This window comes from Cupressus sempervirens, chromosome 1, assembly GCF_028749045.1.
Source record: "Cupressus sempervirens isolate cs-2001-9-10 chromosome 1, ASM2874904v1, whole genome shotgun sequence".
Lineage (NCBI taxonomy): Eukaryota > Viridiplantae > Streptophyta > Pinopsida > Cupressales > Cupressaceae > Cupressus > Cupressus sempervirens.
In genome coordinates this window covers 430617213-430639638 of record NC_143118.1, presented here as the reverse complement: position 1 = coordinate 430639638, position 22426 = coordinate 430617213, and the positions used below count along the sequence as shown (strand labels likewise).

Sequence of the window (22426 nt, the reverse complement as noted above, 5' to 3'; positions counted from 1 at the left end):
AACTTGAATTTAGAAACATTTAAAGTTTATGGAACACAAAAGCTCAAACATTTGGTACACTGATGAATACTCGATTAGCTAGGTGGGTTTGCATCTGCGAAACCGATTGGCGGAAGGCCTTTCATCCTTAAGCTAAAGAAGATGAATATAGTTCAATATTTCGTAAAAAGAGAATTTTTCATTTGATAATGAACAATGGATGATCATCCTCTTTGCCCAAGCTTTTCTTAAAGAGCTTTTTTCTGCTTTTTCAAGATAGTTTTTTTTTCTTTTTGTCACCTTTTCAAACTAAAAAAACATTTTTTTTTCCCCCAGTGACTTAAAATCCTCCCTTTCCCCTTTTTAAAATATTTGAATATAAGTTGCAACGGCTTTAATTTTTAACTATTTTCTGCACAACCACCAAAGTAGTGGAAAGAGCTTTTTTACTGCTTTTTAATTTTTTCCTCTTTTGTCGCCCTTTCAGAAAAAACACTTTGTTTTCTCTTTTCTCCCCAAATGATATGAAATTCTCCCTTTCAACTTTACATTTGGGCCTACAACCCCTTTTAAAATAATTGAATATAAGTTGCAACAATCTCAATGTTTAACTATTGTCCACACAACCACCAACATCATGGAAATATTAAAATAGCTCAAAAATTGATTTTGACCACACCACCATAGCTTAAGTGCATAAATATGTCTATAAAATTGGCACCATTCCAAGATGATGGACTTTTCCAAGAAGTGTGGAATACTCCCAGAGTGTTGGATCTGCAAACGGAAAGTATCAATGTACTCATCTTGGCTCTAAGAATTCGCTTCCATTGTCAAACTAACTCTCCAAGAAAGTGTCATGTCTCACTTGAGGCAAGGACTTTATACCCAGATCACATCACCATAAGGAGGACTGATGTAGATAAATCTAAGATAAATTCATCATGCTGATTAAACTTAATATAAATTCATAAAAGCCGACCTATATTAGGTTTAAAATAAATTCATTATGAGGGCCGATCATCCAGATCTAATATAAATACATGTTGATCATCTAAAACCATGGGGCAGAAATAAAATACATTAGAAAAACAAAATATCCCAAAGGATATTGTTTCAATTCTGATTTATATTTTCGATTTTTGGCATGATTTGCATCTATACTGACATGCAAGAGCAGCTAACTCATGCAACCATTTGTCCTAATGTGCACCTGAAAATCTTGACATGTAATAGAAACCCTCACATGCTAGCATGGTCATTGTGCTTTGATACCACATAAATATCCCAAAATAGGATATTGTCTCAAACTGGATTTGGGTTTCAATACTGGCATGCTTTGCTTCATTTTGTTGCAAATGAACAACATGCAAACATGCCAACTAAACATGGAAAGGAAATGATACACGATTTCAAAGACAAACCTATTCTAAATGATTCTGATAGAAAACATGCATGATTGTTACATCAAATATACTGCTGTTTCAATGCTAAAACATATATAAAATTTACATACAATATACCCACATGATTCCATTCCAATTTCATCAAAGCTCCTATGAGATATGATAATGTGTACTGGGATAGCCATCGACAAAACTGGACAATGTAATGCTCCTATGAATTCTAAAGCGAATCCACCTAAGGGGCTGATTTGGGTTATCCAAATCACTAAACTATCTAGGGTTGTCGTCCAAGAGTTTTACCCAACCAACAAAGTTTCAAGCTCATAGAGAAAAGACTCAAAATAAAAATAACAATCTCCAAAATGCCTTCACAATTCCCTTTTTCTTCCTTTTATAATAGCCTTTTCCCTATTTTGAGAGAAATACTCTATTTCATTTCTCTCCAAAATGCAACTTTATGTTATAATTTAAAGTTGACATTATAATAAAGTCACTTTTAATAATACTTATTTTATTGAAGTCACTCCTAATTAAATTAATTAAAATAAATTTGTCCCATTAATATTTAATTGATCTGGACATCTTTAAAATAATTAATCTAATTAGTTTATTTCGCCCAACATTTAGGGACTTTAGAAAAAAGCAATTCAATAAATTAATATAAGGCAGCAAATTGCAGTGAAATATTATCTACAAACAAAAATTATAAAGATTGATTGAAGGCATCAAATTGGATTGAAAGCAATTGAGTTGTTAATAAACAGAAACAGGGAGTAGATTATGTAAAGCAAGGATTAACCACATGAACCAAAGATATTAGTTTAGAAGGAACATCCATTCTTGACGAGGCCAGCGATTCAAGCATTTAAAGGAATCATTTGTAATAAATAAGAGTTATGAAGAGACATCACTAACAGTCAGATCCAAAGAGATGATGGTCCCTCTTGAAAGGGGCAGATATATCCAAAGGACACTTCTTCAAGGAAACGCTAAGATAAATATAGAGGGCCATGATGGAGAAGGGAGCAAGTCAGAGATTGAAGTATCTACAGCAGTAAAGGAAAGAGCACAGAGATTCATATTAGAAAAGATTGTTGTGAGCAGCAGTATGGACCGAGATCAGATCCAGAATTGTTATACCAAACAGCGGATAGCATTAATAACTATCTTTGTGGTATATGTTTAGCCTATGCACTATAAATATATATATTGAATGTAAAATATGTGTACATAAACATAAATATGTTTGTGACCTCACATGCAATCATATAGGGAAGGTGAGGAGGTGTAAGGAAATGGAGCAATTGTAAAATTACCATAAAAGTAGGTCAGCCATAGTGGATGTCCAATGTGCTGCCTCTAGGGCCAAAAGGGTGAGTGTCTGCACTTGGGCTTAGATAGGTAGATTTTAAGGCTTCCTATTGTGATCTCCTTTCCCAAATTTATAATGATTGCCTTTTAACTTAAAGGGATGTCGCATTAACAGGGAAAGCAGATAAAAGAACCCTGCTAAGTAGACCATCCTAAGTGGTTGTCAAGTGTGCATGCCACTGGGCCAAGAGGGTGAGTGCTTTCTTTTGAGTTTAGTGTGGGGATGGCTTCAAATGGACCCATCATGCTTCCTTCCCCAAACCGTAACGTGATTAAATACTTGCTAGTAATATAGGTATATTCTATTTATTGATTTGAGATAATTATGTGTTCCCATTTAACGCTAATGATTGAAAAGTCCACATATATCATTGGTTGAGGTTGCTGGACATAAAGCAAGGTTTATGTTTTCAAAGAAGGATATTTTACTTGGTAAAGTATATCTCTAATCATATCTGATCTCTTTCTTTTATTGCATTTGTGTTTCTAGGGAAAACTCTAGGGTAAATCTTGTGGGGGAGATTACAAAAAGTTGGGTGGCTTCCAAGGAATTCAGAATGGACTAGAAAAGAGATATTACATTGTACATATAGAAACATTATTCATTGTCATGGTTACCAATACAGTGTAACGCGATGATGCTTGTTGGTCATGGACCCTTGTGTTCACGGGACGGGAATGTCCCTAGGACAAGGGGATGGGGATGACGTGTCCCCCAACCACCACCCAAGTACTACCAAAATGGCCTGGGGATGCTTTGGCATCCCTTGGCAGTCCCCAAGACCTTAGTTACCCTAGTTTGCTAGTATGGCCTCCGGACCAGGCTTGGGTTTGATCCAGTACCTAGTCCAGGTACAATTCCTCAAAAATTTGACTAGTGTTCGATTTGTGGCAATCAAGTTCGAATTGGTCCCAAGTAAAAATAATACTAGGCAAACTAGTAACCCACAAATCCAATTTGTAGTGAATTGTATCTAACTGGGCATCACAAATGGCGTTTAAGTCATTTTTTGAGTTCCTAAACTCGAAAAAGTGAATGTAAATGGCTTATGTTGGCTTCTAACACTCATTTGTGGTGTGCAAATATATTATTTTATCTTGACCAAGAGCAAATAGGTGGTTGAGCAAGAGTGAGTTTGTGCAAGGAGTTGAAAGATTGGTTTGTGAGCTATCTTGAAGTGCTTGTGCCTCATTCTCATGCCTTTGCAAGCTCACAATGGCAGCAAGAGGTAAGTCCTTATTCCATTTTCCTTTTGTTTTGTTTAAACCTTTTAATTTTTTCAATTATCTTTTATTGCCAATAAGATCTAGCCATTGTTTTCCCTAAAATTCTATTCTCAATATGTATACAATTTCTTGCCTTAGGAAAAGGAACTTCAATGGGATCTACTTCTTCCTCAGTAGGCAATGCCAATACTCAACAAAGAATAGAACCCCAATCTGACTCTCCTTTGTGGAAGTATGTGGATATTGTATGTCCTCTTCTAGGAGGTGGTGGTTTCCATTGGAAATGTTAGGGTTGTGATGTTGGAAAAAATAGTTTATATTTTCATGTGGTGGGCCATTTGCGTGGATGCCCTAGAAGAGGAGTCAAGAAATGTCTTGGAAAAAAAATGCCCATGAGCCAAATTCATTAGTATTAAAATATATTCAAGATCATGAGGAAGCAGAAGAGAGAGATGAACTTAGGCAAAATAGTATTGATGGCAATAAAACTAAAAAAGAGCAAAGGGAATGAAATCCACCCTAGATGTTGTGATAGAGGATCACCCCTTCGATACTACTGTAGCTGCCTTTGATTCTCAAAATGAAGCACCCGTTCCACAAAAAAGAAATGGACCACTAGAAATTGCATTTCAAAATCAGAGTAGGGAAATTGCTGACATTGATGCGGTAAGATGCTTGTATGCAAATGGTTTGTCTTTTAGTCTTGTTTTCTCTTGATGTTTCAAGAGGATGTTGAGAAATGCTAATGAAGCACGTACATGGTATTCAGGTCTTGGTTTTGAGAGAGTACGAACCACCTTGTTGGATTAAGAGGTCAAGTTGATCAATGAGCAACTGAAGCCCGTCAAGGATTCATGGATTGAGAGAGGGGTAGCAATTATTTCAAACGAGTGGAAAGATGCTAGAAATCGTCCATTGATCAATGTTTTGGCAATGTCCCCTATATGGGCAATGTTTTTGAATGTAGTGGATTGTGAAGGGCAAGTAAAAGATGGGCAATTTATTGCTCATATTCTCATCTCTGCCATTGAAGAAGTGGGTGTTAGAAACGTTGTCCAAGTTGTAATGAACAACATAAAGTTGTAATGTCCAAGTTTGTTGGTTGAAGAGAGATACTTGTAGAGATGTTCCAACTTCCAACAGAAGTTACTTCTCTTGGTATGCAAGATGATGATATAAGATCTAATTTGGGAAAATGACGAACAACTTCCTCTGCTGCTTGATAATCCTTGTCATTCTCTTCGGCTGTGTGAAAAAGAGAAACTAGAAAGGGCATGCAGACTTAATAGAATCAGTTTTTATTCAACTCCATCCTTTCATTGCGTGGCAAATCTTGGTCACTTCATTCTGCACATATTATATTATTGTCAATATGCAATGAAACATCTCCATTGTTTGTGGCATAAACACAGTCATATCCCAATTCAAACATTGATTCAATAGGAACAGATCATTTTCAGTATGGATAAAACAACTTTATTGACTTCCAGATTGTTGGTATAAGAGGCTTCTTTGTAAGTCCTTTATTTTTTGTAGGAAAACCCTTCAAATCTGAAAGTTCTCCAACGTCACACTTGCTGTTATATTTCTCAGGCAGTAATCTGTATACAGATAAGATATCTGGTTATTCTACAACAAAGATCAAGGGTGTCTATATTGGTATTTGCATTCCCTTCATATAAATTATTTGATGAATTGCACAAGACAGTTTGGATAGTGCTGTAATGTAACTCCCTTTTCCATATTGCTCTAACCATAACCTTTTTGTATTTTGAAGCATATTGTTTGAATATGCGTAGTGGGTAAGATCTGAAAATTAGCCCCTTGACATGGTGTTTGGGACTCTAAATTTGACAAAATTTAGTATTCCATCAAGATGGGGGAAAAAGTGCGAGCAATTCAACCGACTTTGACCTATTCTAATTAAAAGAGAAATTATTGGGTTACATGCAAATGCACATGCAACACGCATTACATGTAATTACATCCTTTCGTGCAATGCATCCTCTCCAATTACAAACATGAAAGAAGAAGAAAGAAGATGAAAGAGATGGAAACAATACTAGGGATTGTTCTGAAAAACCTTGTACTTGGCGATGCAATCTCGGATAATAATAGGATCGGGAATTCCTATATTTCGTGCCACTACATTCACCTTGATAACCATGGTGTTACATCTTTTCATAGCCTCCAACTCTCTTTGATGAATTCTCAGTTGTCATTTGAAAACTTGACGTGATCAAGTTTTTCTTGCTCAAGTTGTCGTGAATTTTCCTTTGTAGATTGGCACATTTTGGAGTCTTCGACACTATGAAGACCTTGTATTGTCTAGATGTAAACTCGAAACAATTTTCCATTAGCACCTTTAACTTTTTTTTTTTGAAACAAAGTGCTCGATGCATTCCATCACGAACTTTGGTTCTGTTATGTCCCCAATTTTTCGGAGGCAGTCTGATTAATTAATTTGATTAACTTGGTTGTCCAAAATAATGAATATTTTATGAGGACGACTAATTAATCGTTTTAATTAAATAAATAAGTGATATTAAGTTAATTACTTATAAAAGTTATTAAATAAATAAATAAATATTAAAAGGTAACTTTATATTTAATTAATTTAATAAAGTGACTTGGATTATAAAAATATTTAATAAAGTCACTTAAGAGATAAAATCAGAAATGTTCTAGAAGTCTCTGGAGAAGGTGGAGAGAAAAGAATAAATAGGCACCTCGGGGCTCCATTCTAATCAAGCAATTGTTTATCTCTCTTGTTTTCAGATTGTGATTCAATCACAGGTGCATTGTGGAACCTAGGGTTTCTACAATTGTCACAGTTGGCCATTGAGAACGAAAACTCTCAATAGGTACGCAATTTTGAGGGTGTGAAATATCATCTGAATTATTGCAGATTGGAGGTGACATTCAGTCATTTCATCAGGGCGATTATATGTGGCTTAAGGCCAATTCTTGTGGTTCTTGCATTACCATTCATTGTTGGATCAACAAAAGTAGAATTAAACCATCATCCTCACAAATTATTGCAGAATTGAAGGAAATTCGGAAAGGAGCTGGGATGATATTGTTTGGCATCAGATTTAATGCTTCTGTTTGTTGAGACTGATATCAAGGAAAAATTGTACAAAGAATCTTGAAGATTATTCAAGATCAATTTTTCCCAGCCTGGTATTGTTACGAATGTTACACACCAAGTGGATGGTCTGCTACACAAGGCTGAAACACGTCATTGAATTAACTGATGGCTATCTTAAATTCTCTTTGCGACCTCCCTCATCATAATCCAATCAACATTAGAGACCCGCGTGGTATCGCAAGTCTGAGTTTTGCGGGTGACTGTATTGTACCCGTGCGGAGATTAAGGGTGGAACTCGAGCTGGAATAAAATCGCTGGGCCAAGTGTTTGCAGGCAATCGCACCCAAGGGACCTCCCACCATAATCAGGACCAAAAATCGTCCATCTTCTCTAGACCGGACAAGCATATGACATGCGTCGTTGTAGAAAGGTTGGCTTGGATACGATGTCCAGCGGATTGATTAGCCCGAGTATCCTTCGGCAGACTGCGATCTGTTGAACCCAAGTTTGCACACGAAATTTTGCCATTTCTCTAGTAGCGGCAGAAGACATATTAACTTGCATACACTACAGGAGGAACCCATTCGCGTCAAACCCGGATTGAAGGCTGTTAATCACAGCAAGTCGATTAATTGGAAGTTGCATGCGGATTAGTTGCAGGGTCAGCATTAAGGTCAGACGACTCAATCTACATTTACCCCTGCATTTCCAGACCGCTGACCAGCAACGAACTTAGATCGGGCGTTACTCAGGAAAAATCTCGATTTCATTATTTGTCCACCAATTCAGCTGCCGGGGCGAAATTTGAATCAAAATTACGACCAGTGGATAGTTCTGAGTCTACAGCAATATCAAAAGGACGAAGTCGAGACTTGTTGACAAGATTACCATCAAAACAAATGCCATCATCTTGGTAGCTATTGTAATCACAGGTTCTTATGACTGTTCCTATTGCCAGAATTTATCAGGTTCCTTTTCCCAGCATTGTTTAGTTGTAATTTTCAGATTCAATTACTTTCCTGGATTGCCAATAAAATATAGTACTTGCAATTGAAAGGTCCGTAGGTGTTAGATGATATTATTCTGAACATTTGCATTGTCAATAGAAAGTTTTACGAATCAATTGCCTAGAAGCAAACGACAATTATGTTATTCTAAATATTGTTGGTATTCATTACTCTTGCTTCCATCCCTACATTTGGGGAATTGTTCAAACATTATATCTTCCTGCATATATGATTGTATGACTAGTGTTTGACGAATTGTCAAAAGACAGCAAGGGTCATCTCTCAAGGTCATTCCATCAGTATTAAAGCTTATTTGCAAACTGTTTGAAGAAATGTCTAACACTTGAAATATTGAGTTTTGGTGCTAAAAGAGATAATAATCCGTTGGGGTTATTTCAGGTTCTCAGACAACCATTGGGAAAAGGAGACCAGAAGAACTGCTGCTTTTTTGATTTGAAGCACACCATCTTTACTCGATGTCTTCATTCTTTATAGAAATCCTGGCATATCTTGACTTGTTGCAACATGGAAGTTTCAATGGGATTGAATCCATCATTAGAAGATATGGATTCTGACTTCATGAGAATATTGGCAAAATGGATCTCTGAAGAGCAATATTAGATACTCATGGAACATATGTAATGAATTGGATGTGATATGGAAAGTACATGTGGAGGGCTAAAATGGGACTTAGGAAGATGGATGGCATGTAAATGCATATGGGAAAAGAACGAGTTCTTAATAAAATGCCTTGAGGAATGAAGGCGAGGTGCATGGGAATGCATGCCAATGGGTTCTCAAGATGTCATTGCATGGAAAGTGGATTTCATGTATATGCTCATGTAATGAGGAACGAAAAGTGAGATGACATGTGAATGCGGATGGAGGATGAGCTTGCATGTAAGTGTGTGTGAAGGATGAGATCAAATGCGTTTTGACCAGTGTTATGGGACTCGGACTCGCCTCTGACTTGGAAAGGTCAAAATCCGACTCGGACTCGGACTCGGCGACCGGACTTGGAAAATTGAAAAACTCATGAAATCCAAAGATTTTTAAGGATTTTAAGATTGTTTCTTGCATCTTTTAGTCAATTAACATCAAATACACAATAATTGATATAAATAGAACCTACTTAATACACATACACAATTTTGCATAGATCACATAAGTATAAAAGTGAATTTTTGAAGGAAAAAAACTGAATAACCACAATATAAAGTTATAAACTATAAAGTAATAAACATAGTGTCACTCCAATATCAAAGACTCAAATGTCTACAACATTCATGGATTACAAAATCCATGGTATCAAATTCAAAGGTTCAAAACATATATCAAAGTAACAACTAGAGCCATCCTCTATGTCCTCCTACGAGTGCGCCTAAGATAAGTCATGGAAGACTCTAGAGCCATCCTCTCTGCCTGTGTTTGAGGCTGACCCTGAACCTCCTTCTCATCCTCATCATCATCATCCTCCTCACGCACATAATCCTCGTCATCAGCCTTGGATCCATCACTCCTAGCCTCAGGGTCCACTCTGTCTCCTCGTGCTCTAGCCTCCTCAACTGCCATCGCTACTGCCTCAGCCTCTCGATCCACCTGATCTACCCACTCCACATCTTCATCACTGAAGACAGGATCATCCACCTCTCTGTTCCACTCTGCATGAGGATCAACATTCTCTAATACAATCGGAGTTGTATCGGTGCCAAGGATCTGTCTATGGCGAAGGCGAAGGTTGTAGTGAACAAAGACAAGATCATTTAATTTTTGCACTGCCAACCTATTGCGCTTCTTTGAGTGTATGTGCTCAAAAAGACTCCAATTACGTTCGCATCCTGATGCACTAGATGACTGGCTCAAGATGCGAATCGCAATCCTCTGTAAATTTGGCACCTTTGTGCCAAACATCTCCCACCATGCATTTGAAACAAGAAATTTTTGAATCATATCAATAACTTTGAATTTATCAAATTAAGATGGTAATAGAATTACTATTAGAAATTAGGATGTAGAAATTAGAATCAAAGATTTTTAGTGTTTACCAGGCATCAATGCTGTCCTATTTCTTTTGCACAACTCTCGTGCAAATAAGTCCCCTTGAGCTTTCTTAAATAGCTCAATCTCACGGACTATATCTGTGCTAATTGCTGAATTAGGTGACATTCTCTCTATAACATCGTAGAGGCCGCTCCACACCTCATCATCAGCCTTGAAATGTGGGCTGAACTGGTATGCTGGATTAAGGAAGTAGGCTGCTGCATGTATAGGCCTGTGAAGTAGATTGTGCCATCGTCTATCAATGACATCCCATATAGGCCCATACCTATCTCGATTCCTTGCAAAAAAAGTGCGAATGGCCTCCTTCACCCTATCCATGCCCTCATAAATGTAGCCCATTGAGGGCTTCTCGCCATCAGCTGTTCGTATGAGAACAATAAGCGGCTTTACAAACTGCAATCATTATGAAAGTTGGAAAAGAAATAATCAGCTTTAAGTTTTTTCTTTAAAAAATGAACAATAATTTATAACATAATTTCATAAACAAAATAAAGTTGAAATGAGGACAAAAAGGAAAATTACCTTCACAATATCAGCAATAGGTGTCCAAAAAGAGGGCTCGTCAAAAATATGATCAGCTGCAGCAATCCCTGCAGTGGTCTTTGCATATGAGGATGCAAGCCACTCCTCACTAACAAACATACGTCTCAAACCTCCTTTTGAATCAAACAAGGATTTCAATGTGGGGAAGCTGGTTGCAAATTTAGTGACCCTTGGACGAGACAACTCCCTTTGCTCATTGTGTTTCCTCATGAGGTTGAGGACCCATGTATGATTATATATGAATTTGCATACACTCCTTCCTCACTCTATAACTATTTTGATCCAAGGGAGTTTACCAAGATCCTCTAACATGAGGTCAATGCAATGAGCGGCACAAGGGGTTCAAAATAGGCGAGAGTGTCTCTCCATAAGAAGCTTTCCTGCAGCAACATAATTTGCTGCATTATCAGTAACTATTTGCACCACATTCTCCTCACCTACATCCTTTATCACTTCATACATTATCCCACAAAGATATTCAACATTCTTTGTTTTTCCCGAGGCATCAATGGATTTCAAAAAAACCGTGGCACCTAAAGAAAAAGAAACAAATTAGTATAATGATTAATGATGAATCATAATTTATAAATTCAAAATTTATAAACTTAATCACTTAAGTACAAGTTCTACTTCTAAATTTTTAATGTCTATAACTCTAAGTACAATTACAGTTTACCTAATGAAGAAACAAGAAAGTTGAGGAGTGTTCTACTCCTTCTATCAGTCCAACCATCAGTCATGATGTTGCAACCTTTTTTCTTCCACACCTCACGCTGCTCCGTGATTTCCACTTGTACGTCAGCCACCCTTTGGTTCAAAATAGGGCCTCCTAGCTCTTCATCAGTAGGGGCTTTGAACCCCGAACCACAAACAGCAACAGCATCGATTCCAATTTGCCATTAAGGGGACCTAAAACAAATAGAATAAAATTTCAAGTTAAACAAATTAGTATATTATAAATAAATTTGAAAACAAAATACAAATTAAAATAAACAAAATAAACATATTATTGAAAGTTGAAAATTGAAAGCTGAAACTTGTAACTTTGAAAGCAAGAGAAGACTTAAATTTAAATTTACATAAATAATTACCTTGCTGCATTGAATGAAATGTTGCTGTAGATGAAGAAGTCCCCAAGTGCCAATTTTGCATAATCATGTTTATCCTTGTTCCAACCCATGCCCTCAAGCGATGGCTATGAACCTGGAGCCGTGCGTGGAGCAAACATAGAATCAAGTGTCGATTTTTGCTTACGAATGCGAGGCCCAATGCTCACACTCGTAGAAGCAGTGCTATCCGTAGGTGGAGCAGTGGATAATGGAGAGCGAAAACTAGAAAACCCCTGTTGGGCTGCGGCTAGTTGTGCCATTTCTTCATGTTGCTTCTTTTTCAATTCTTTTTGCTCCATTTTTTCCTCTAGAAGAGTTTGGATGTCTCGCATAACATCTTGGGGTACATCTTTGCATTTTTTAGCATCACGTCTAGGTATATGTGCTAGGTGATACTTCAATCTATTTATTCCTCCCCCATTATATACCACACCACAATGCCAACATGTAACAACTCCCTTTTTGTGCCCCGGGATGGCATGTTTCCAAGCCCTATCCCTTACTATTGCACTTGAGTCTGCATTAGGGTTAAATGGAGGCCTATTTCCACTTCCCTCACCTTGTTGTTGAGACTTTATATCAAATTTCAATAAGTTACTGTTCGCTGTCAGCCTGCTGCAATATGAATGTAAACAAAATGAGAAGTAAAAAAATAGTAGACTAGTAGTAGAGAGTAGAGACCAAACAAATTTAAACAAAATGAGAAGTGAAAATACTTAAAAAATATGAATGTAAAAGTTTAAAACATAGTATAAAACAACACAAAGAAATGCAACAACAACTTGTAGCTTACCTCTTCAAATTTGCACAAACAATGGAAATGCAAGTTTGTAGAAACCTCCTCCAAATGCTCTCCCAAGCTCCTCTCAATGCTTTAATGCAAGCTAGAAAGATGCACAAACCATTAGCAATCAATATGGGAGACCAAACCGGTTTGTTGATTTCTCTCTCAAAACCTCAATATTCTTCTCTAACTCTTTCCTCTCTCTTGTGAGCACAAGCAAATGGTGGAATGACCTTTTTAGGTCAATAACATGTTATACAAACCAAAAAAATCCAATTAAACAAAGCATTTTATGTTTTTTTTGCCTTTTTACTTGTTACCCGCTGGCGAGAGTCTTGGCATCGGGACTCGCCAAGTCAGGCAGGACTCGGACAGGACTCGGCAGAGTCCGAGTCAAGAGGTAGTCTGCCTCGGAAACGACCCCTCCTTTGGCAAAAACGTGAATTTTAAAGGCCCAAATTTGGGTGTTTTTGTCCAAAACGTGGCTCCAATTGAGGCTGAAACAAAATGCCTTTAGCATGAATGAGGTTGTGAAATGCATGAGAATGCATGAGGATGCAAAAACTCCTCTTGAGGGAAAGATATCAAGTCATTCCATGGAAGAATCTAATAGAAATCACCAAAAACGGGTTCTTGGAAGCCAATGACATGAAGTTTTGCCTCCAACCTTCAAAAATGGGTTTTAGAAGGGCAAATACATATGTTTGAATGCAAAACATACCTTTTGGAGGTGATTGCATATTTAAAAAGGCATCCAAGACCCAAACGCACCTTTTAGAGGTGATTACATGTTTTAAAAACATGCAATAGGCTTCTCGAAGACCAAAATGCACCTTTTGGGTGCAAGTGCATGTTTTAAAAATATGCTTTTAGCTCAAAAACATGTTTAAGAGATGCATGTACATGTCTCTTTGGCCAAATGCATCTTTCAGGTGCCATTTCATATCTCAACTTTTTGATGCCTTTGCATGTTTTTTACGCATTTACTTGCATTCTCTTGCATTTAATCGCACCTTTTAGGTGTAATTGCATATTTTTTATGAGATATGCTTGTAGACATGTTGAAAACAACTTAAGTGATTAATTAAGCACATGTTAATTTGAGTTTTGATAAATATTACTTAAATGGGCCATAAATAGTATTTACACTATCATATTAAAAATATAAAGTGCAAATATCATTTTAAAAATGATATTTGCTAGAGCATTTGATTTAAAAATTAAAAATAAAATCAAACTATATAGTTAATATAGTCACTTAAGTGAAAAATCAAAAAGCAACTCAACTTAAAAATATAACCATGGTTACCGGGAGACCCGTCTCCCCCCTAAAAGTCGCGTCTCGGAGATTTTTCGTGTCTCTAGAGACCTCAAAAAAAGTTGGAGACTTCACGACGAAGTCTCCTCGTCTCCTAATCCAAAAAATGAAGTCTCCCCGAATTCTCCTGGTAAAATATAAATGTAAAATATAATATTAAATAATTTTATATATTTTAGCCCTCATTTTAATGTTTTTAATACAAAAATTAAGACCACCGACAATTTAAATGATTAAATCATTTAAAATATTTTATTTAATAAATTCATAACTTTAAAAACATTAGAAACACTTTTAAAAAATTATTTTTATTCAACAATTTAAATGATTAAATCATTTAAAATATTTTTGGAGAGATGATTTTTTGGAGAGCATGATAGCTGAAGACCTTGAGATGGATGATCACAACCTTGTGGAGTAGATGATAGTACCATCGACATACTAATACTAGATATATTTCTGTTTTTTGTTTATTGTACAAAGTGTTCATTTTTGTTTGCATATCAGCAATTCAGCATCAAACTATACTTTTTTGAATTTAAAATTTGAATATGTAATGATAATCTCAGCGATTATCAATCTGATATGATGGTGATCATATGCAATATTCGAAAAACAAATGTCTATGAGATACAATATTGTGATCATGTGAGTTTTGAAACCTTTGACTCTATGAGTCTATTTTAATTTTTAATGTGACATTACTATTATTATTTACTTTAGTCTTACAGTATTACTATTTTCAAATTTTGTATTTACTTTTAGTATTAGACTCTTTAAACTATTAAAAAAATAAAATAAAATAAAAATTGCCGTCTCCAAGTACCCCCGTCTCCTATTTGAAAAATTGCCGTACCGGTACCAGTACCAGTACCAAAGATCTCGAAGTCTCCCCATCTCCCGGTGACCTTGAATATAACATAAAGTGCACTATGGTTACTTTAAGTGAAAAATCAAAATGATAAAGTAACTTAAAAACACAACATAAAATGAATTCATGTTATATTTTTCAAAAAGTGAATGTCAACTTAAAAATATAACATGATATTTTTAATTCGTGCATTTGCACCTAAAAGGTCCACTTTTTGGGTACTAAATTGGTCATATCTTTTGACTATCAACCCCGATTAAACCCTAAGATATACCGAATTGAAGGGAAAACCGAAAGAAATGACTTGAGCAAAACCAAAGGATCAAAAACTCAAAAAAGAAGAAAAAGACAATGAAGGCCTCAAAAATCAAGTATAGGCTTGACAAATAGAAAAACAAAAAAGACTTAATGAAAGCTTTTAGTAAAAGAGTCTATTATATCAATTGGGACCGATTGGTTGATCAATACTAACCAATTAAATAATGAATTAGACTTAGATAAATGCAGAACTAATTTGAAAAAGTTTCGTATTGTTACCTACATTTCGTGGTGACAAAATGCAGGACAACAACCCTGATAGAGAATGTATCAAGGGATGCGATATAGAATGCTTGACCAATGGTCATACTGAGGAGGATGCTTTAATGATAATTAATTGCTAGCAAATATAAATGGGTACAATTGGTATAATAAACCAAATCAACATGTATTTTGAAGGGACAAAATTTGCTTAACAAACCAATTTGCTCATGGCTTGTCTCTTAAGGGATGCAACCTTTGGGGTTTTGGGAGAGAGATTATATAATACAAACTCTTAAATTATGTACACCTCTTTCCCTATTTGGTGATTGCAAGACCTAAATCAAGATTTACCTTGTTTAAACATTTTTTAAGTGGTAGGGTTATATCTCTAATAGTGTTATGATTTGTATTTTTAATAGAATTTGTGATAGTAGGACAAAAAATAGGGTGATCTCAACAAGGGGACATTACAAGTGGTATCAGAGAATGCTCTTGCCAACTTGAGGGGAGCAAGAAAATATATACCAGATTGAATTCCTTCGAACAACTGTAAATAGAGAGGAATAGATGAATATAAAGGAAACGAGAATCAGATCACTAAAAGCATGATTGAATAGAGGACCAAATAAACAATAGAAAAGAAAAGAAGGAATGGTATGTGCCACAACCATACAATAACCAATGATATTTGGTATGTATTCTTGGCATAGTACTTATTGAGTTAGTATGTATAGATCAATATTTGTGTTACTTAACAAACATCATAGTCTTAGGATGAAATGAATTATGTTTATATTTAGATAATTGCTTGTTCACATCTACAATTTGATATATGAATAGAATACTGTTGTGTTTATATTTTCACACATTAGATTATTGCCTTACAAAACAATGTAAGGCTTGTAGAGAATGGAATGTGCTACATCATGCAAAATCACTAGATAAGGGTTGTAGTGGAAAGAGCTTGGGCACCTCATACAAAGGCTCTAAGGCCTTTGGTGGGGTGGGCACAGGTTACATCATACAAAGGCACTACCTTGGAGTAATGTTCCTTGAAGTGAAGTGATGTCAACAAGGGGGAATGACGAGGCCCATTAGATACACCATCACATGAGGTATGAGGCCTACGGGGATAGAGCTTCTTCCCTTGGGTCTAGCATTGGATAACAGGGCAACCTAATGGAGCCCTTGTACTGTCCCCATCTTTTTAGCATCTCAGTAGAGTTCTTAGCCTTTACATCCTTCGAAGGCTAAGTGGAGAAATAAGGAGAAATTGATTAAATTAATTTCTTATAAAGTCATTAAATAAATTAAAATTAAAAGGTGACTTTATATTTAATTAATTTAATTTTCTAGAAGCAGAACTAATTATTGTATTGGAAAGGGGGAAGCTTCTAGAGAGTGCAGTTAAATAATATTTTTTTTCCTTCTAGAAGGGTGAAGGAAAATAATAAATAGAGGCCAGAGCTTCATTGTTAAGCATCTGATTATTGTGAATTGCATTTGATATGAACTTGGGAGAAAAAACTAAGGGTTCTGATTTCAGTTAGCCATTGGAGAGCATCAATTCATCAGTGTTGCAACCATTTGAGGTGGTGAAATATCCAATGAATTTGGCATTCAGGAGAGCTTTATTTTGGAGTTCTATTTGTGCTTAAATTGGAGAATAGATTTATTGTTGGCTGGTACAGTATGCATGAACAGTGCTGTACTACAATATTTATGCTTGATTCCGATTGCAACTTTCATCTCCATCCTTGGGCATTACTATTATTAGGTTCCTCTTGCAACTATTAGTAGTTAGCATTGTAATTTTAGGCATATAATTTTGCTGTTGTAAGTGATAACTCAGTATCAAATTTGGCAATGTTGTAGTCATTATTGTAAGCCCATTTGTCTTGGCAAATTCATAGCAGCATTGTACATGGGAATGAATTCAATAAAGGAGATATATGTTGCATACTATTTGTTTGACAAAATGACCATCTAATAGCATATATGATCAGCATAATAGTTGTATGTCAATTGTTTGTCAAAATGTTAGTTGGCTATAGCCTGTAGGTATGTATTCCATATCTAGTTTCTATGTATGTGCATCGAAAATACCAAAAAGAACTGCACTTGCATATTAGTTCATTGTAAGAGGTGTTGTAATATCATTTGCAAACATTCTACATTTCTTAGCATCATTCAAACTATATCAAACAATCTAAAACATAAAAAACAGAAAAGAGAAAGGCAGCTTACAAGTGTTTGACAATATTCCTTGAGCTAAAATCAGTCAGTTTGGGCAAGGGATATTACATTGGTATCAGAGCTTGCTTGCGAAGTGTTTGACAAAATGTCAAACAACTGAATTAGTAAAGAATTTGGTGTTTGTTGAAGTTATAACCGGTTGGGGTGATTACAGTGCTTCTAGTCTTGGAAGGAATTTTGAGTAGACCCCCTAGATGGATGCCAAAGTTGTACCTTCAAGGTCAAGAGGGCCAAAGTTCTCTTGGGCTTAGGTTTGGACAATTAAGAGGATTGGGACTGCCATCTAAGTAGATCACCTTGATCAATGCCAAGGTTCTTCCATCAAGGCCAAGAGGGTCAAAGTTCTACTTTTGGGCTTAGGTTGGATAGTTAAGAGGAATAAGATTGCCAACTAAGTACACGGCCTTGATGAATGCCAAAGTTCTGCCATTAAGGCCAAGAGGACCAAAGTCCTGCTCTTGGGTTTAGGTTGGACAAGTTGAGGATCCCATTATGATTCCCTATCATTCCTACCATGTTAGTGATGAGGCAATTTGTGAGCCTCTCATTTGGGAGGTCTTGGGTTTGAGTCTACCTGAGCTTAATAAATAGTAATCATCAATATCAACAAATAATATAAATAATCTAGGCTTCGGCCCATTATCTATCAAATAATAATAATAATAATAAATTACCAAGAAAAATGGATTAAGATAATCCATCTTATAAAAAGGCATTAAGGTATTATTAACCCTCAACCATAGGATAAGCATTGGTTAATACTACACAATGACGACAATATGACCATAAAGGATGCAAATAAACCAAATGAATACACCCATTATACTAAGGACATTACCTTGCGATACTCATCAACAGTATAGTAGAGTCAACAGGATGATTGAGTCTTCTTAAAATATTACAAACAAGAGTATTAAAATATTATGAATAAGGGTTAAAATACTATGAATAAGAGTGGTCGCTTAGAAATTATTGGAATTGATTACAAAGCTTATAATTGGAATATTATATACCACTAACAATTAACTACAAAAGGGTGCGATAATATGAATTAAAGGTGCTAAGACTCATTACAATGGAAAGGTGCATGTTCGATAAAATGATGTTTGTCCACCTGATGAGGATATAAAGCATGCCAATACAGGCATCCTTGAAATCATCCACTACACATTGATACATGGAACAATTAGCAACAAAATCATCAAGGAGAATCAGTCAACACTTAATCAAATCAGCTAGCTTCCTAGTCATCGCATGGAACAAGTAGAATCAACAAAACATTGATCGTTCAAACTATAAAAAATACTGATTCATAATATCAATCAAGGAAAGCAAGATAACTATCATCTAATTGATGTCTCTTATCAAGAGGCATGCTAATAAGATAATAGGGTAATCATCGATTAAGTTATTCAAAATAATTTGTTATGAGATGAAGAGGCACTTAGCAATGTTATTAAGCCAACAATAGACTTCAGCCAATGACTCTGAGAAAGAATGTATCAAGGGGTCCGATATAGAATGTTTGACTAATGGTCATCCTTAAGAGGATGCGATTAAAGATAATTAAGTGCTAGCAAATAGAAAGGGGTACAATTGGTATAATAAGCCAATTGACACATATTTTGAAGGGATGCAATTTGCTTAACAAACCAATTTTCTCATGGCATATCTCTTAAGGGATGCAACCTTTGGGGATTTAGGAGATAGATTATATAATACTAGCAGTTAAACTATGTACACCTCTTTCCTTATTTGGTGATTACAAGATCTAAATCAGGATTTACCTTGTTCAAACACTTTAAGTGCTAAGGTTATATCTCTAATAGACTTACGATTCACATTTATAATAGAATTTGTGGTTCTAGGAAAAAAATTAGTGCAATCTAAAAAATGGGACATTAGAACACAAATCGATGATCACGATCTTCGATAAGAACTATGCCAAGATCAATGTTTTGATGGAGAAGACCGAGGCAAGTTGGGCAAAGTCTCTATGCAACCTTTTAGATGTGTGGATGGACACTAGTAGCCATTGTCTACTCGTCAACATCATGGTTACATGTGTAGAGGGCTCATACTTTCTTTAGGGTGTTTGATTATTTAGGGCACCACAAAGATGCTGATTTTTAGTTTGAGGTCCTTGGAGAGGTTATTGAGGAGGTTAGTGTAGACGCTTAAAAATGGTTCGCATCTATGGTTTCATCACTTCACACTAATTCATCCCATTTTCTCAATCCACTAATTTCGATCTTTTGGCCAACTTGATCATATCTTAGCAGTGTCCGTCATCATTTGCATCCTCTTTCACATCAATTTCATATCATTTCAAAATCATTTCATATCAACTCAAAACCATTTCAAATCAACTCGGAATCACCCGGAATTAGTCTAAATCATCATGGAACATGTCAAAAATCCCAAATCCATCATCATTTGCCCAATCCTAGGCATTGTTATGGCTTTCAGTGCCTTGGAAACCTATCAATCTATCAAATCTTAGCAACCTGACCTTAGTACTATCATGGCTCTTAGTGCTAGGTCAAACTATCATTCATGTCATCCGATCTTTGACATCGTTGAGTCTTTCAATGTCGGATCATGGCATTATCAACCATTTTAATAATATTGACAGTGTCCGTCGATGTTATTATGATCAACCATATCAATCAATCTCGATCCTGTAGCATTTACGATATCGGTTAAGTGTTACATATCCTTAATTCATATCATGTTAATCAATCAATCAATTTGACCATGGCTTTGGTCTACTTGTCATCATCCTATTCAATCCATATCATCATCACATTTTCATCAAAGGATACTATCACTCTTATTTAATCAAATTGGCCAGTCACCTACTAATTTTCTCTATAGGATTAAATCATAGATGTGAGTATCGTCGATTAATCGGTGATACTAGAAAAAATTGCAATTTTTTGGGGCCGGCAATTTAGTCGCCCCAAAAATCGCGATTTTTTTTGCAGATTTTTTCAAAAAAATCGTAGATTAATAGGCGATTAATCGCCTAAAAATCGCGATTTCTTGGAAAAAAATCGCCTGCACCCGACAGTCACATAAAGTGACGAAAAACATATTTTTTTCATTCAGTTTTTAAATTGCTTAGGGCGTTTTGGAGAGGAGAGGATAGAGGAAGAGTTCTTGGCAAGCAAGAGGCGGAATCGAGTGCATTTGGAGGCCTTTTGATTCGATTTCTTCGTTACTAGGTAAGTGATTTGAATCTTTGTTTTTTATTTTTGCAAGAGATTGTATTCTTTTTTCTTGCATGTAAATGGATAAAAATACATTCCTAATTAGTTAGGAATGCATTTGATGAATGTAAGCAAGATTAAATGCATTCATTTGCATTTTTTTCCATTCTAGATCAAATTTATGTTAGAAATTTGCACTTTTTTGAAAAATTTGAAACCTTAGTAGCTAGTTTGTTTGAATGTTATTTGGATTTCAATTTATTGGCGCTATTATTGGAATGTTGCTTGAATTCTTTGTTTAATTGTTAACTTTGATCTTGTTATAATTTATTTATAGTTTTTAAAAAAAATTTGTTTGCGTAAGGTAGCCCACAGTAGTTTTAAATGGCAGACAAATGGCCATTGATTCCATGCCCTTCAGGCTACATTGGCACCAGGCCAAAGAATGCGAGAGATTAGGCATGGAAATATGCCTATGAAGCACTCGATGAACCAACCAAAGTGATTTGCATTCAATGTGAAAAAGTAATATCCAGGGGCATTTAGCGGTTCAAATATTACATCGCAGGGATCTCAAAACATGATATGAATCCTTGTGAGAGTACAACAGAAAAAATAAAAAGGTTTGCAAATGCCTTGCTTGCAGCTGAAGAGCAAAAATAATTGCAAAGAGAGCGGAATAAATTGCATGTCAGGGCAGCCATAGCAGAGACCTAGGGCAGTTTTGTTGATGTTCAGGAGGAGGAGGCAGCGATTGAGAGCATGGCCGGCTCTTATCGTGGGCCGCATGTTTGCAAACAGGGAGGTTTTTCTTTCATGAGTTCCGCTCCCACTCCCACTCCCACTCCTACACCTCCTAGCACTTCTGCACCATCAAGATCAGCAGGTGCTTCTGGGATAGGGAGCTATTTTGTGCCGAGGCACACACCTAGTGCACAACCTTCATTAGAGGCCACTAGATGGAATAAGGAGGTCCATGACCAGGTGGACAATGCACTAGCAAATTTTTGGGTTTTCAACAACCTTCCTATTAGTGTTGTTGATAGTCCCTATTGGGAGGCTTTGGCCACAGGGTTGACAGTTGCAGGAAAGGGGTACAAGTCCCCTTCTTGTTTTGTGTTGGGTGGTAGGTAAGCGAATAATTTTATTACACTCGATTTCCTTTTAATTTTTAACTTTTAACTTAGTTCTAAATTTTAATTAATTTATCTAGAAATTAGAATGTTGATTACTAAAGTCTAAATCAATTTAAAATTACTAAGAATCTAAGACATAACTAAATTTTGTTTTTGTAGGCTTATTGGAATTGTTGTTGAGAGGCCAAAGCATTTGTTGAGGAACAGAAACAAAAATGGACAAAATTTGGTTGCACCATTCTTTCTGACGGGTGGACGGATAGGAAGAGCAGGACCATAATTAATTTTTTGGCCTATTGTAATGATAATGTGGTGTTCCTGAAATCAATCGATGCCTCTAGCAAGGTAAAAAATGCTCAGACATTGGCATTGATGTTGGAGAACATGGTCTTAGAGATTGGCATTGAAAATGTGCTGCAAATCATCACAGACAATGCTGCTGCATATGTATCAGCAGGTAAACCGTAATTTTATGTTGCATGTGCATTGTGAATTTCACAACAAGAATTTTTAATAGTTTGATATTTTTGAAA

The 22426-nt window shown here is 35.9% G+C and overlaps 1 protein-coding gene across 3 annotated transcripts in view; it reads left to right on the top strand.

Annotated features, from left to right (window-relative positions):
• Positions 1-22426, top strand: part of LOC149578117 (S-adenosyl-L-methionine-dependent methyltransferases superfamily protein) — a 182842-nt gene that overhangs the window by 129804 nt on the left and 30612 nt on the right. The window lies entirely within an intron of this gene.